The 13,322-nt window shown below is 36.6% G+C and overlaps 1 pseudogene; it reads right to left on the bottom strand.

Annotated features, from left to right (window-relative positions):
* Positions 1 to 3,616: 3,616 nt before the first annotated feature.
* Positions 3,617 to 9,263, bottom strand: LOC113507084 (annotated as a pseudogene).
* Between the last annotated feature and the right edge of the window lie 4,059 nt (positions 9,264 to 13,322).

Here is a 13,322-nt window from a genome sequence, read left to right on the forward strand (position 1 = left end):
CGCATTTATATATTTTATATATATTTATATATTATGCAAAAAGAGACCCAAATTCTGTACAAGCACGGATAGCCGAGTGGACTCAAGTGACGTTTTTATAAGACTACATAACTTTGATATAATGCAGCTGGTTAAAAAAGTTTTGTCAAACATTAACGTGTTCTAAAAATCTACACACGTTTTATGAACTTTTATGTTGTGCAAACACGAAAAGTTTGAATCAAACACCTAAACCGTTTTGGAAACTAAACCGTGTATCACGATTAGTTTAACAAACATTTAAAACTTTAGCACACAGCTTGTCTTAGAAACAAGTATTTGTAGACCATACCAATTTAAGGTCTTTGTGCATTTAATTTTGTGTCGGGGATCGAACTCGCAGCACGTCGCCTACAGTGGTCATTTGCGTTACTTACACCACTCGGGTACTTACATAGCGATTCCGAAAATATGAGTATATTGAACGAAACTCACGATTATTTCGGTAAATCCTTGATTTTATATTTTAAAAACAATTGTAAACTACAGTGCCGCCGCATCTGGCAAATTGAAGAGACAACTTGGCAATAAAAAGTCTCAAATTCAAATTCTCGATCAAAACTTTAATGAAATATCTTTCTTAATTGATAAAATCAATGATGAAAATTTAAATTTATGCTAGACTTATGTTATTCTTTTTAGAAAACCCAATTTGACATTTAAATTTGAATGCTATGCTTTATAAAGCGAATTAAAGAGCCTATCAGCAAACAGCAACTTCTTAATTTTATTGTTTAGTTTTATTGATTTAGGGCCGATTTTTCAGTCGCCAGATAACTTTTATTCGACGAATATGTTTGACGTTTTGACAGCTTTTTATAGAAAATATGGCAAACGGCCATATTTATTACTCAGATAAAAGTTATCTGACGATTGAAAAATCGGGCCTTAACCAACGTTTATTTCTAACCGTACCGCGTTGACATAACTTGAACTCCGTCACCCCTTATAAATGAACCTGTTACTGTGCAATATGCATCTGTACGCGGTTATTGAACTCTCAGCGCGGCTGTCAACTGCGTCCAATCCGATTCGGGTAGAAATACATCTACACCTAGTTACACAAGCACAGAGGCACAGAGTATATTTTTGTAATGACTTTCGTGAGACAGTTTTTTTAAAATAATATACGAAAAGGAAGGTCAGTGGGTCATCTTAGGGGCGGAGTGTAGGAGTTGGAGTATATGCTTAGGGGCACTATGAGCGGCAAAGAAAACAAAAAGATTATTTTTTTTGCATTTTCATTTTCGCCATGGCCTTAGGAACCAATTAACCTCTGAGAACCATGTGTCTACGATGCACCGTTTTCGAGATATGGGCCTTCGAATTTTTTAATGTTTTCATAAAATGTTTCTCGAACTGGGGGGTGTCAGCTTGGGGCGGGGATCTTTTCATCGGCGGGGACAAGAGGGCCCACATCTGAAATTGTTTAATTTACCTGGTCCTGGGATACCAAGGCTAGGATCCACAGGAATATTTATTGTCCCCGCCGTAAATTGACGGCTATGATTGACACTTGAATGTCCACGCATACCCAACCTCAAATTAACCCCCATGTATGCCCGGTGCTGATCGGACATTATATAACTGTCCTGTCTGACATTTGCAGCAATGATTGGGTCTAAAGTTGCCCTATTTTTATTGGGGATCAGTTCTACGTGTATCCTTTTTGTGAATCGGCTAATGCAGCCAAAGGACCATGTTTGACGTTGCAATAGCCGACCCCTGTGGTATTTATTTGTGTAGAGGTTTGTGAGAGGGTTTCGTCAACCTCCACAATATCGTTATCCCCACCGATCATTTCGCGGTCATAGGCTTCGGCCACTGCGCACACTTCCCGCAAGTAATGATACACTTAGATTGCCGTCTTTCGGGTTACCCCTACGTCCCTGGCTGCCTGCGACACCTTATCTTTTCGAAAAAAATGTAATAATAATCTATTCAAAATAGTTATATTGCTGCGTTCAAAGAAAGTCCCCTTTAAGGGAGACCTAATGATATTGCAGCCTGTTCTCCTGCACCGCCACCTGAATCCCAACTTATAATTGTTATTCCGTTCGGCATTGATGGATTCGATGGCGTGCAATTGGAAGTCTATGTCCAGCAGTGGACGAATCTGGGCTGAATTAATTGATTGAATGGTCAACCCATAACCCACAGAGTGCGAGGTGTCGCGGTTTTCATCCAGGCGTAGGATTTGTATATCCCAACCCAAGTTTCACAACAACACCCTGTCTTACAAATAATTAGTTAAAAATGAAGGTAGAACGAGCAACATCTCCTGTCAAGACAAACGCCATCTAAGTCTACCCGTGACCATGATACCTGCAAAGGTGTTGAAACGTCGGAAACTAAAATGTAAAATTAATCTGTGATAAAATCCGTAAAAGAAGGATCATTTCAATAGCTACCTCTTTTAGGTGAGCTATATCACTTGACTATCCGAGCAGACCATGATGGGCCACTACCAGTCTGGTGACTTATTATCTCCTCCACGGACGCCGAGTGGTTGAGGTCTCCAAACCCACTGTGCGCGACATGTCGCGGGTTCGAAATGTGTAGGACAAGCGTTTCGATGATCCAACGCTGCGACACAAGGATTAAGTTTCTTAATGCGGGGGATATTTATTAAAAAGATGAAAAAAGATTTTTAGTTGTCGAAGAAAGTCGCAGCGTTAAGCCGTGTATATCTGTTTGGTAGGCCGCCAAATTCTGTTTCCAGGTTTCCCGCCACTTCAGCTGTCAACGTCAACTGTCACTTGCACTATACTATAATGCAACAATGTCTTGTCAAGGAATAGAGATCAGCAAAAAGTTTATGACGAAATAAATAAAATTATTGAAATAGTCGTTGCCTTCACAATAAATGAATTTAAATTGTTCTGTCTCTGGTTTTATTTATGTTATTACAACTACCCCTATTTTAATAAACCTGTTTTGGAGTTTTTTAAATCATTTTCTATGGAGACCCTTGGGAATGAAAGCGAGCACCCTATTTTTTGTTGCAAATGAATTTACATATAAAATAAGAATTAAAAGAGCTGTAGGTAAGCGTAAGTATTGTCTGTAATCTCAATTTATGTAAAGTATCACTTTTAGTTAAGGGTAAGTACATTTTAAAAACGAATCGTATATTTTATATTAAAAAAAAATATTTATGTCAGATTATTCAGAAAAAAGAGGAACTTAAGTATACAAAACAAAAAAAATGCATTAAACTTTTAATTGCTACTATTTACAGTACATTCGTAAAAAAAGTAAGAATACGTAGGTATTCTCAATTCACATTTTAAGCAAAACATTTCACTTACGCAATCATTTTACGCGTAACGTCACCAAAGAAGTATAGACACAAAAGAAAGCAACTGTAATTTTGACAGCTGTCAAAATCAACTCAAACTGACATTGTCCATATTCGTCACGTTATTGTCACTTGGTTTCGCGGCGACTGTTATTGTGTAATTATGTCCCAAATTACTTAGAGTAGTCAAGTCACTGACAGGAATAACATTTGCGACATTATCTGTACCGCTAGACTCTACATTCAAAGTTCTAGTCTCAGAAACAGTATTTGCTTTTAAATCGTATTAATAATCTCTATTTGTACTTTCGAAAACGCGTCTGGCGTTAATTTTTTTAGTAAAACACTAATATATTGTAAAAAGGCGCCTAATTCGTCGGTTTCTTCTTTTTTTTTCTTGATCGGGACGTCGTCGTCGCTGTCAAATCTTTGACGTTTCTTGGGCGATTTTGGCGCGATTTGTGTACAGTTCTGACAGGTGTCTTTTTTCTGCTCGTTTCGACTTGCGGATCTTGTTCGAGATATACTATTTCTGTGTATGTTTCGTTATCGTCAGCGTTCGATGCTTCTGCGTCTGAATTCTGTTCATTGTCCTGAAAATAAAGGAGAGAGTAAGTTGAGGGGTAGATTATGAATGTTTAAAGAAAAATCCTCAATAAAGGAATTTAGCGCCGATTTTGTCGTTTATTTATTGTTTTCTTGTTGTTAGTGTAACTGGCAAGTAAGAAATAAAAAATATTCCTATAAAAACATTTTCTTTTGAACAGCAACCTAACATTATGTTGCTTTATCCATGGAAGAATTCATTAAAATTCGCAACTTCCGTAAACTTCATTGGGCAGTACTAATTTGTAAATCTCTGAACCATCCAGGGCGCCACCCAAATGCATACAAAAAAACAACATTTAAATCGGTTCGGCCGTTTCGGAGGAGTTCAGAGAATCTCTCGCTATACACGAAAGTAATATTACAACAGGATATTTTACGTGCTTTTTTGTACATTAGATTTCAACTGACAACCGAAATAATAACACTGTTTATGTAAAGGAAAATCAAATTTTCAACGTAAACCTCATACCTGCATAATCTGCAGCAGCAGCTTCGGATGCTGTTCCTGCAGATGCGCCTTCAGGTCCTCATAGTCGTTACTGATGTCAGTCCTGCAGACCACGCAGCACGCCTGCCTGTCAGACTCCTGCTCGAAGTAGCTCCATACGTCTGATAGTTTTAATGACTCGGCGGGGTCTTCGTCTGTGGACAAAGAGGGAATAGACTGAAAAATCTAATGAGAGAAAGGTTTTTTACTTTTTTCAGACACTTTTTTTTATTTAAGTGATTTGATGAGGGGCTGCAGTGTCAAATCTGTATGGAGCCCTCTATTAAGAGCTGTCGGGGCGAAAGAGTTGAACCGGGAAATTCTTTCGGGGTATTTCAGTTGATATTTGCATATCGCATCATCAGATAGGAATGGAGTTATAATGATAAATGAGCATTTCCGTCGTTATCTACAATCGTTAACTTCAATAAAATCGCGCCTCCGGATTGACTCCGGTTGGGTCCGAAACTAGTCGGGCAACCCCGATACACACGCGCGAGTAAACCGTTGCATCATTCAATAACGTCAATTACGCCCAAATGTATGAGAATGATATTTCGTTTCGACAAGTCTTTGTCAAGTGACTTTGAACTTCATACATTTGAGTGTTTTGTATGGACCGATTGTAGATATATCACTTGGCTAGAGCTTCTAGAAAGGCAGGTAAATAGGGTATTCATAAGTCAAGTTAATAAAAACACATTTTCACTTAAAAAAATATTTTACTAACCGACTAAAAAGCAGTCATATTGAAATCAGTCTGGTTTTCATCTTAATTTTACGTTAACAAAATCGGTTCATCCTTTCAGAAGTTCGGAAGTCCATGAGCAGTTATATAATACAGTACCTAAGTACAAGAACCATTTGTATCATTGGTACTTACTCCATTGATATCAGTATCCGTAGTAACAGTTACTTCAGTACTCACTAGATTCTTATACACCTCACTACTTGTGGAACATTCAGAATTCGACTGCAAAGCTACCTTAGTGGTAATAATTTGTTTAATTATATCCCCTTGCAGTTGTTCCGAAACATGTTTTGGCAAATCACTTAATAACGAAACGACATATTTTCCAAAATAATTAAGACTTTCCGATTTACTCGGTTTTCTATCCCTAGTATCGTCATCGGAACTGTTATTCGACCTGTTACTAAATATCCTAGTATTTCGTAGCCTAGTATTTGGTACTTGTAACTGTTCTCTTTTATTGATTTTTCTTTTGACAGGTGTCATTTTTAGGTTATGATTTTGTAGGTTAGTTTTTAGTTTTTTTGGTGATATTCCGTTTTGTAAGTCATCGAGGTCTTCCAAATATATAGCATCCATTTCCATTGGGTCTTTCTGTAAACAAATGTCATATTAAGAGATATTAAAGTTGAAAAAAAAACCGCAAAATTTACAATTGGCAGATGTAAAAGAAACAAGAGTAGGGATCAGACAAATGCGACAGGTGAGATATAGAATTGTGTAAATAGAGGCTTATGCCCAACAGTGGGATCAACATGGTTACTAATAATGATGATAGTTACTACACAGTTACCACTTTGCCCTGTCGTCTATATTATATGTTTAAGACTAGCCAGTAGACAGTTTGAAAGTCAGATTCCTTACCTCATCCTCTGTTTCTGCATGTTTGGCATCATCCACCTCATAAACCTGTCCATCTGATGATATCATCACAGTTTTTGTATTTACTTCATCGGTACCCTAAAAGCAAAATAAGATATTGAAAAAGTACTTTGAAAAGGGAGCTATTAGTTTTAAAACTAGGCTAACTATTTACAGTCCTTCTCTAAGTGTGTATGTTAATTAACCTTCATGTTACGAAATAAAAAGAAATGATTTATTCTGCAAAAGGATATACCATCACTTTTACATGTATTTTTTGGGAACGCTGTAGTCGACATTTCCTATCTGACTTTCCTGAGAAGAATTGTCAAAAGAAACTCAGTTAATCCAAAGGTATCAGATACCTCCATACCAAATTACATCAATATTAGTCCAACCGTTTAGGCGTGAGAAGCTAAGAAACATACACGCATGCAAACACTCAAATACCTTCGCATTTATAATAAAAGTATGCTAATATCCTCACATCATTAATTTTATAAGCTGGATGACTTCTCCTGACATGTTTGAGCAGGTTGCTGACTGAGGAGTTGAATGAGAACTGCTTCTGGCAGATCAGGCACTTCGCCAGCTTCGCCTGCTTGTCTACACACTCGAAGAACTGCCACGCGACTGATACCCGCCTATTTTGGGACCTGGAAAGTAAACTGTGGACGAAATGTTGTGCTGGTCGGTCTGCTGACCTTGGTCTTAGGAGATGATTGGTTAATTTTATACTGGCTTAGGTGCAGCGACTTTAAATATTTAATATTTTGTTTGTTTAGCACCTATACACTTATGTTACTATTGATATTGTAAACGAGAAAACAGAGTGCTTCTGAGGAGTTTGCTGCCTTGTAGAAGCACTTAGGAAGCGGTGAAGGGTGGGCGAAACTGGGTGCAACCTTCAAAAATGCTACTTAGTAGCTTAAATATGTATTGATTTACGAATAAATAAGTAAGTGAGTTAAGTAAACGTAAGATTTATGTTATATAGAGAAAATAGAAATACATGGTCTGTGAAAAACTTAACAGTCTAGCTCGCTTCATGGGATGCAGATTGTGTTTTTTTGGGGCAAGGCAGTGTTTCGGATAAGATAAAGCCTGGTGAGAGGCAGACAGACAGCAAAGCCTTTGTAATAGGAATTTACGAATTGCGGTTTTCACTCTTAGAGTCAAAAAATTTAAAAACCTACCTCTTATCACCAATATCTTCGACATCGCTATCACTGATAGCCACGTTGTGGTCCCTGATGTGCCGGGTGAGGTCCGACACCGACTCGAAAGGGACCTCCCGGTCGCATACCTTACAGTTCGCGACGAAGGTATCAGGGTCCGGGACCTCGAAGTACTTCCATGTTGGACTCAGTTTCTGTGGTGACATTTCTCTGGAAATTGTTGTGCTGTTAGAATCTTGATCTTTGTTATTACTCTAAAAACTGTTAAAGAGGAAAAGTTTCGAATGGTCATCCCTACTAATATTATAAATGCGAAAGTAACTCTGTCTTTCTGTCTGTCTGTCAGTCTTACGCTTTCACGTCAAAACCACTGAACTGATTTTAATGAAATTTGGTACAGAGATAGAGTTGACCTTGAGAAAGAACATAGGATAGTTTTTATCCCGGACTTTTGAAGAGTTCTCTTAGAAACGCGATGTAACCGACATCGACGCGGGCGAAGCCGCGAGCGAAAAGCTAGTATAATATAATCAGTCTGTTTCCAGGCTCTATCCAATAATCGGAGAGTTTCAATACGCGGCAACAGGAATCACAGAATAATATGTGCAAATTTCAATTGTCACAGTTCGTGAGATGCCTGACAAACAGACAGACAGCAGAATCCTAGTAACTACTTACTTCCATACCCTTAGGGCATGACACCGCTAAAGTGTCTTTTTCGCGCATTGTGGATCCTTACTGCAGGAGTTGCAATAACGGTGATATGTGGTCCCAAAAAAGGATTATTGCGGGATGCCTTAAAGTGGGAGCCGTGTTTCTTACAAGATAAAATACCTAAGTATTATAACAACTCACTCTAAGTCAGTGTCGCTGTTGTCATCGACTCCGTCCTTGACATGTCTCTCTCTCCAGTGCTTCCTCAGGTTGCTGGTGGAGAACCTGTAGCTGTACTCCTTGTGGCACGCGTTACACGTCGCCATCGTACTGTCCTTCTTCGTGAAACAACTCCATATTAAATTAGTTTTCCCTGATTCGCTGAAAACAATACCATCATCATTAAATGATGTAACGGTTTACTCACGCGTATTTATCGGGGTAGCCCGACTAGTTTCGACTCGCGATCCCGCCGCGTCTGCTCATGATTAAGGACTCCGGTTGGGTCCCGAAACTAGTCGGGCTACCCCGATAAATACGCGTGAGTAAGCCGTTACATCATTTAATAATGAATCAGTCTCACGATAGTTATTATAAAAATACCATCATCATTATTCTTTACCCATTTTTTTTACTTGATGCCAGTCCAGAATATCTTTTTCCAAAAGGAAAAAGATTTTTGTTTTAAAGAAAATCTAAATCGTCAGATGGATTTCCAAAAAATCTCGGCAAAAACAAAAAAATTGATTCATACGGTAAGTTTAAATCTTGTGTGACGTCACTTATCAATATAATTTCGACTGACAAGTGACGTAATTGGTCTTCACTCACATACGTTTCAACATCTGAGTAGCCTGTTCGCGTAGTGGTTAGTAGCCTTGGTTGCTAAACCGGACGTCGTGGGTCCGAATCCCACCCAGGACAAATGTTTATGTGATGAGCATGATCATTTGTTCCGTGTATGTAAGGGTAATTTAACTATATATATGTATGTATTTAAAAATACATAACTATGTTTATCAGTTGTCCAGTACTCATAATACAAGCTTTGCCTAGTTTGAGACTAGATGGCGTTGTGTGTTTGTGGAATATTAATTATATAATTAGAAATTCATCCAGACGGAAAACGCTCAAGAAAATCTACTATTTTTCTGACATAGTTTGGATAAAAGATGTACGTTATTCACTTACATTTCCGAGTCACTGTTTTCATCCTTTTCCATTGCACCCTCAGAATGTCTGTGTATGAGGTGCTTTCTCAGATTCGTTATAGTGCCCTTATAACTGAAGTCTTTCTGACAAATATTGCAAGTAGCCAAGTGGTTGTCCTTCTTGGTAAAGAAATTCCATAGAGCTGATTTTCTTCTTTTATCAATGGTAGCACTGGAAATATTTCGTTTATTTAGTTTCGAGCAGAGAGTATTCATGATATTTTTTTAGGTGAACGGCTGAACTGGTATATGCTGGCCGGTTTTGGAGGAAACTTTTGACAGGTTGTAAAATTTACTAGAAAGGTATGAAATAAAGTTTAATAATTCGATTTTAAATTAAATGCTAGCTTTGAATCGATATACTTAAAACAGTCCTGTCAAAAAGTTCTTCATATGACGGAAACTATGGCTTAGTTTTAAAAGCAACGTGACAGCGGATGTTTTGCGATAGTTTTAATGATATGTCAGGATTTAATTTTGTTTTTGTGGATATTATTATGTCATTTCGGTATCATTATAGAAAATTATTTTGTTCATTCTTGCGTGTTATATAGGTAAGTATTATTCGCTGAAATATTATTTTTATGAAAATTTTACCTAAAAAATTAAGTATATTTTATAACCAACTGCATCAAGCCCTATCATCAGCACCTAGCCGAACCGCGCCTTATTGCTTAAATTATTTTTTTCAGATACATAGATATGTATAAAGAGAGTAACAAATAACGTGGCTTTCTATTGAAACAAAATTTCGATAATTAGTTAAATAAGATTCTGAAATTAACTGTTACAACATCACACATTTTTATTCTTTATAAACTAATATAGAATTAAAGACATGGCCATAGCTGGGCAAAAGCTCCTCCAAACCAGTAAAAATTTTACTCAAGAACTATTTAATTCCAGTCTCAATTACAATATGTAAACCTACGCGGCAAAAAAATCTCTAAAACATTTATAAATAAGAGTGTAAGGTGTGTTAAATCAATTAAAAGTACAATTGCATTGAATATATTACGTAAACGATGTAATACAAATTACAATTTAATAACGTTTATACTTTTTCATTCATAAAATATAAACGTAAAAGATCCATGGTTACTACGAATAGAGTCTTACTCGGTAAGCCGATAAGTATTTTACATAATACCACTGCGTATGTATATTCCGTAAGAGTATCTATGATCTATTACAAAACCAGACGAAATATCAATACAAATGTATGTAATACAGAAATATTGTTGTAGTTTTCTTAGTTTAATCGATTTATTCAATATAAGATTATAGCATTTTCATCCTAATTTGACATGTATTCATGCAATATTGTGAATAAAATAACCTTAAAACAGTTAGCGTACGTATATTGTTGTTAAACAATGTATCTACCACATTACGCAAGTTAAATAACAACCACAAAGTATAAAACATCAAAAATAATAAGTATTCGTATCGGATAAATATAGTAGTAGTATAAATAACAGTTACAGAATTTAATAACAATGAAAATACTCACCACTCCATACCGTGACGCTGTCACACTGCAGTGTTGCCAAAGCGTGAAACACAATGACTACCACTGGTTTTGGTAGTTTTATTTTACATGTTATTTTTAATATTAAATATTTTTAATATTAAATAATTTGTTTAACCCTAGAAAGATAGTCTGCGTAAAATTGACGCATGCATTCTTGAAATATTGCTCTCTCTTTCTAAATAGCGCGAATCCGTCGCTGTGCGTTTAGGACATCTCAGTCGCCGCTTGGAGCTCCCGTGAGGCGTGCTTGTCAATGCGGTAAGTGTCACTGATTTTGAACTATAACGACCGCGTGAGTCAAAATGACGCATGATTATCTTTTACGTGACTTTTAAGATTTAACTCATACGATAATTATATTGTTATTTCATGTTCTACTTACGTGATAACTTATTATATATATATTTTCTTGTTATAGATATCGTGACTAATATATAATAAAATGGGTAGTTCTTTAGACGATGAGCATATCCTCTCTGCTCTTCTGCAAAGCGATGACGAGCTTGTTGGTGAGGATTCTGACAGTGAAATATCAGATCACGTAAGTGAAGATGACGTCCAGAGCGATACAGAAGAAGCGTTTATAGATGAGGTACATGAAGTGCAGCCAACGTCAAGCGGTAGTGAAATATTAGACGAACAAAATGTTATTGAACAACCAGGTTCTTCATTGGCTTCTAACAAAATCTTGACCTTGCCACAGAGGACTATTAGAGGTAAGAATAAACATTGTTGGTCAACTTCAAAGTCCACGAGGCGTAGCCGAGTCTCTGCACTGAACATTGTCAGATCTCAAAGAGGTCCGACGCGTATGTGCCGCAATATATATGACCCACTTTTATGCTTCAAACTATTTTTTACTGATGAGATAATTTCGGAAATTGTAAAATGGACAAATGCTGAGATATCATTGAAACGTCGGGAATCTATGACAGGTGCTACATTTCGTGACACGAATGAAGATGAAATCTATGCTTTCTTTGGTATTCTGGTAATGACAGCAGTGAGAAAAGATAACCACATGTCCACAGATGACCTCTTTGATCGATCTTTGTCAATGGTGTACGTCTCTGTAATGAGTCGTGATCGTTTTGATTTTTTGATACGATGTCTTAGAATGGATGACAAAAGTATACGGCCCACACTTCGAGAAAACGATGTATTTACTCCTGTTAGAAAAATATGGGATCTCTTTATCCATCAGTGCATACAAAATTACACTCCAGGGGCTCATTTGACCATAGATGAACAGTTACTTGGTTTTAGAGGACGGTGTCCGTTTAGGATGTATATCCCAAACAAGCCAAGTAAGTATGGAATAAAAATCCTCATGATGTGTGACAGTGGTACAAAGTATATGATAAATGGAATGCCTTATTTGGGAAGAGGAACACAGACCAACGGAGTACCACTCGGTGAATACTACGTGAAGGAGTTATCAAAGCCTGTGCACGGTAGTTGTCGTAATATTACGTGTGACAATTGGTTCACCTCAATCCCTTTGGCAAAAAACTTACTACAAGAACCGTATAAGTTAACCATTGTGGGAACCGTGCGATCAAACAAACGCGAGATACCGGAAGTACTGAAAAACAGTCGCTCCAGGCCAGTGGGAACATCGATGTTTTGTTTTGACGGACCCCTTACTCTCGTCTCATATAAACCGAAGCCAGCTAAGATGGTATACTTATTATCATCTTGTGATGAGGATGCTTCTATCAACGAAAGTACCGGTAAACCGCAAATGGTTATGTATTATAATCAAACTAAAGGCGGAGTGGACACGCTAGACCAAATGTGTTCTGTGATGACCTGCAGTAGGAAGACGAATAGGTGGCCTATGGCATTATTGTACGGAATGATAAACATTGCCTGCATAAATTCTTTTATTATATACAGCCATAATGTCAGTAGCAAGGGAGAAAAGGTTCAAAGTCGCAAAAAATTTATGAGAAACCTTTACATGAGCCTGACGTCATCGTTTATGCGTAAGCGTTTAGAAGCTCCTACTTTGAAGAGATATTTGCGCGATAATATCTCTAATATTTTGCCAAATGAAGTGCCTGGTACATCAGATGACAGTACTGAAGAGCCAGTAACGAAAAAACGTACTTACTGTACTTACTGCCCTCTAAAATAAGGCGAAAGGCAAATGCATCGTGCAAAAAATGCAAAAAAGTTATTTGTCGAGAGCATAATATTGATATGTGCCAAAGTTGTTTCTGACTGACTAATAAGTATAATTTGTTTCTATTATGTATAAGTTAAGCTAATTACTTATTTTATAATACAACATGACTGTTTTTAAAGTACAAAATAAGTTTATTTTTGTAAAAGAGAGAATGTTTAAAAGTTTTGTTACTTTATAGAAGAAATTTTGAGTTTTTGTTTTTTTTTAATAAATAAATAAACATAAATAAATAGTTTGTTGAATTTATTATTAGTATGTAAGTGTAAATATAATAAAACTTAATATCTATTCAAATTAATAAATAAACCTCGATATACAGACCGATAAAACACATGCGTCAATTTTACGCATGATTATCTTTAACGTACGTCACAATATGATTATCTTTCTAGGGTTAAAATATTTTTCAATGTTTTGTATTTAAATTAATTAATTTATTGTAAATGTAAGCTTTATTAAAATAAGCGTACATTTTTACAAATAAATACATATTGGTAGCTTTTTGG

The sequence above is a fragment of the Trichoplusia ni genome, unplaced genomic scaffold (assembly GCF_003590095.1).
Source record: "Trichoplusia ni isolate ovarian cell line Hi5 unplaced genomic scaffold, tn1 tig00000572, whole genome shotgun sequence".
Taxonomy (NCBI): Eukaryota; Metazoa; Arthropoda; class Insecta; order Lepidoptera; family Noctuidae; genus Trichoplusia; species Trichoplusia ni.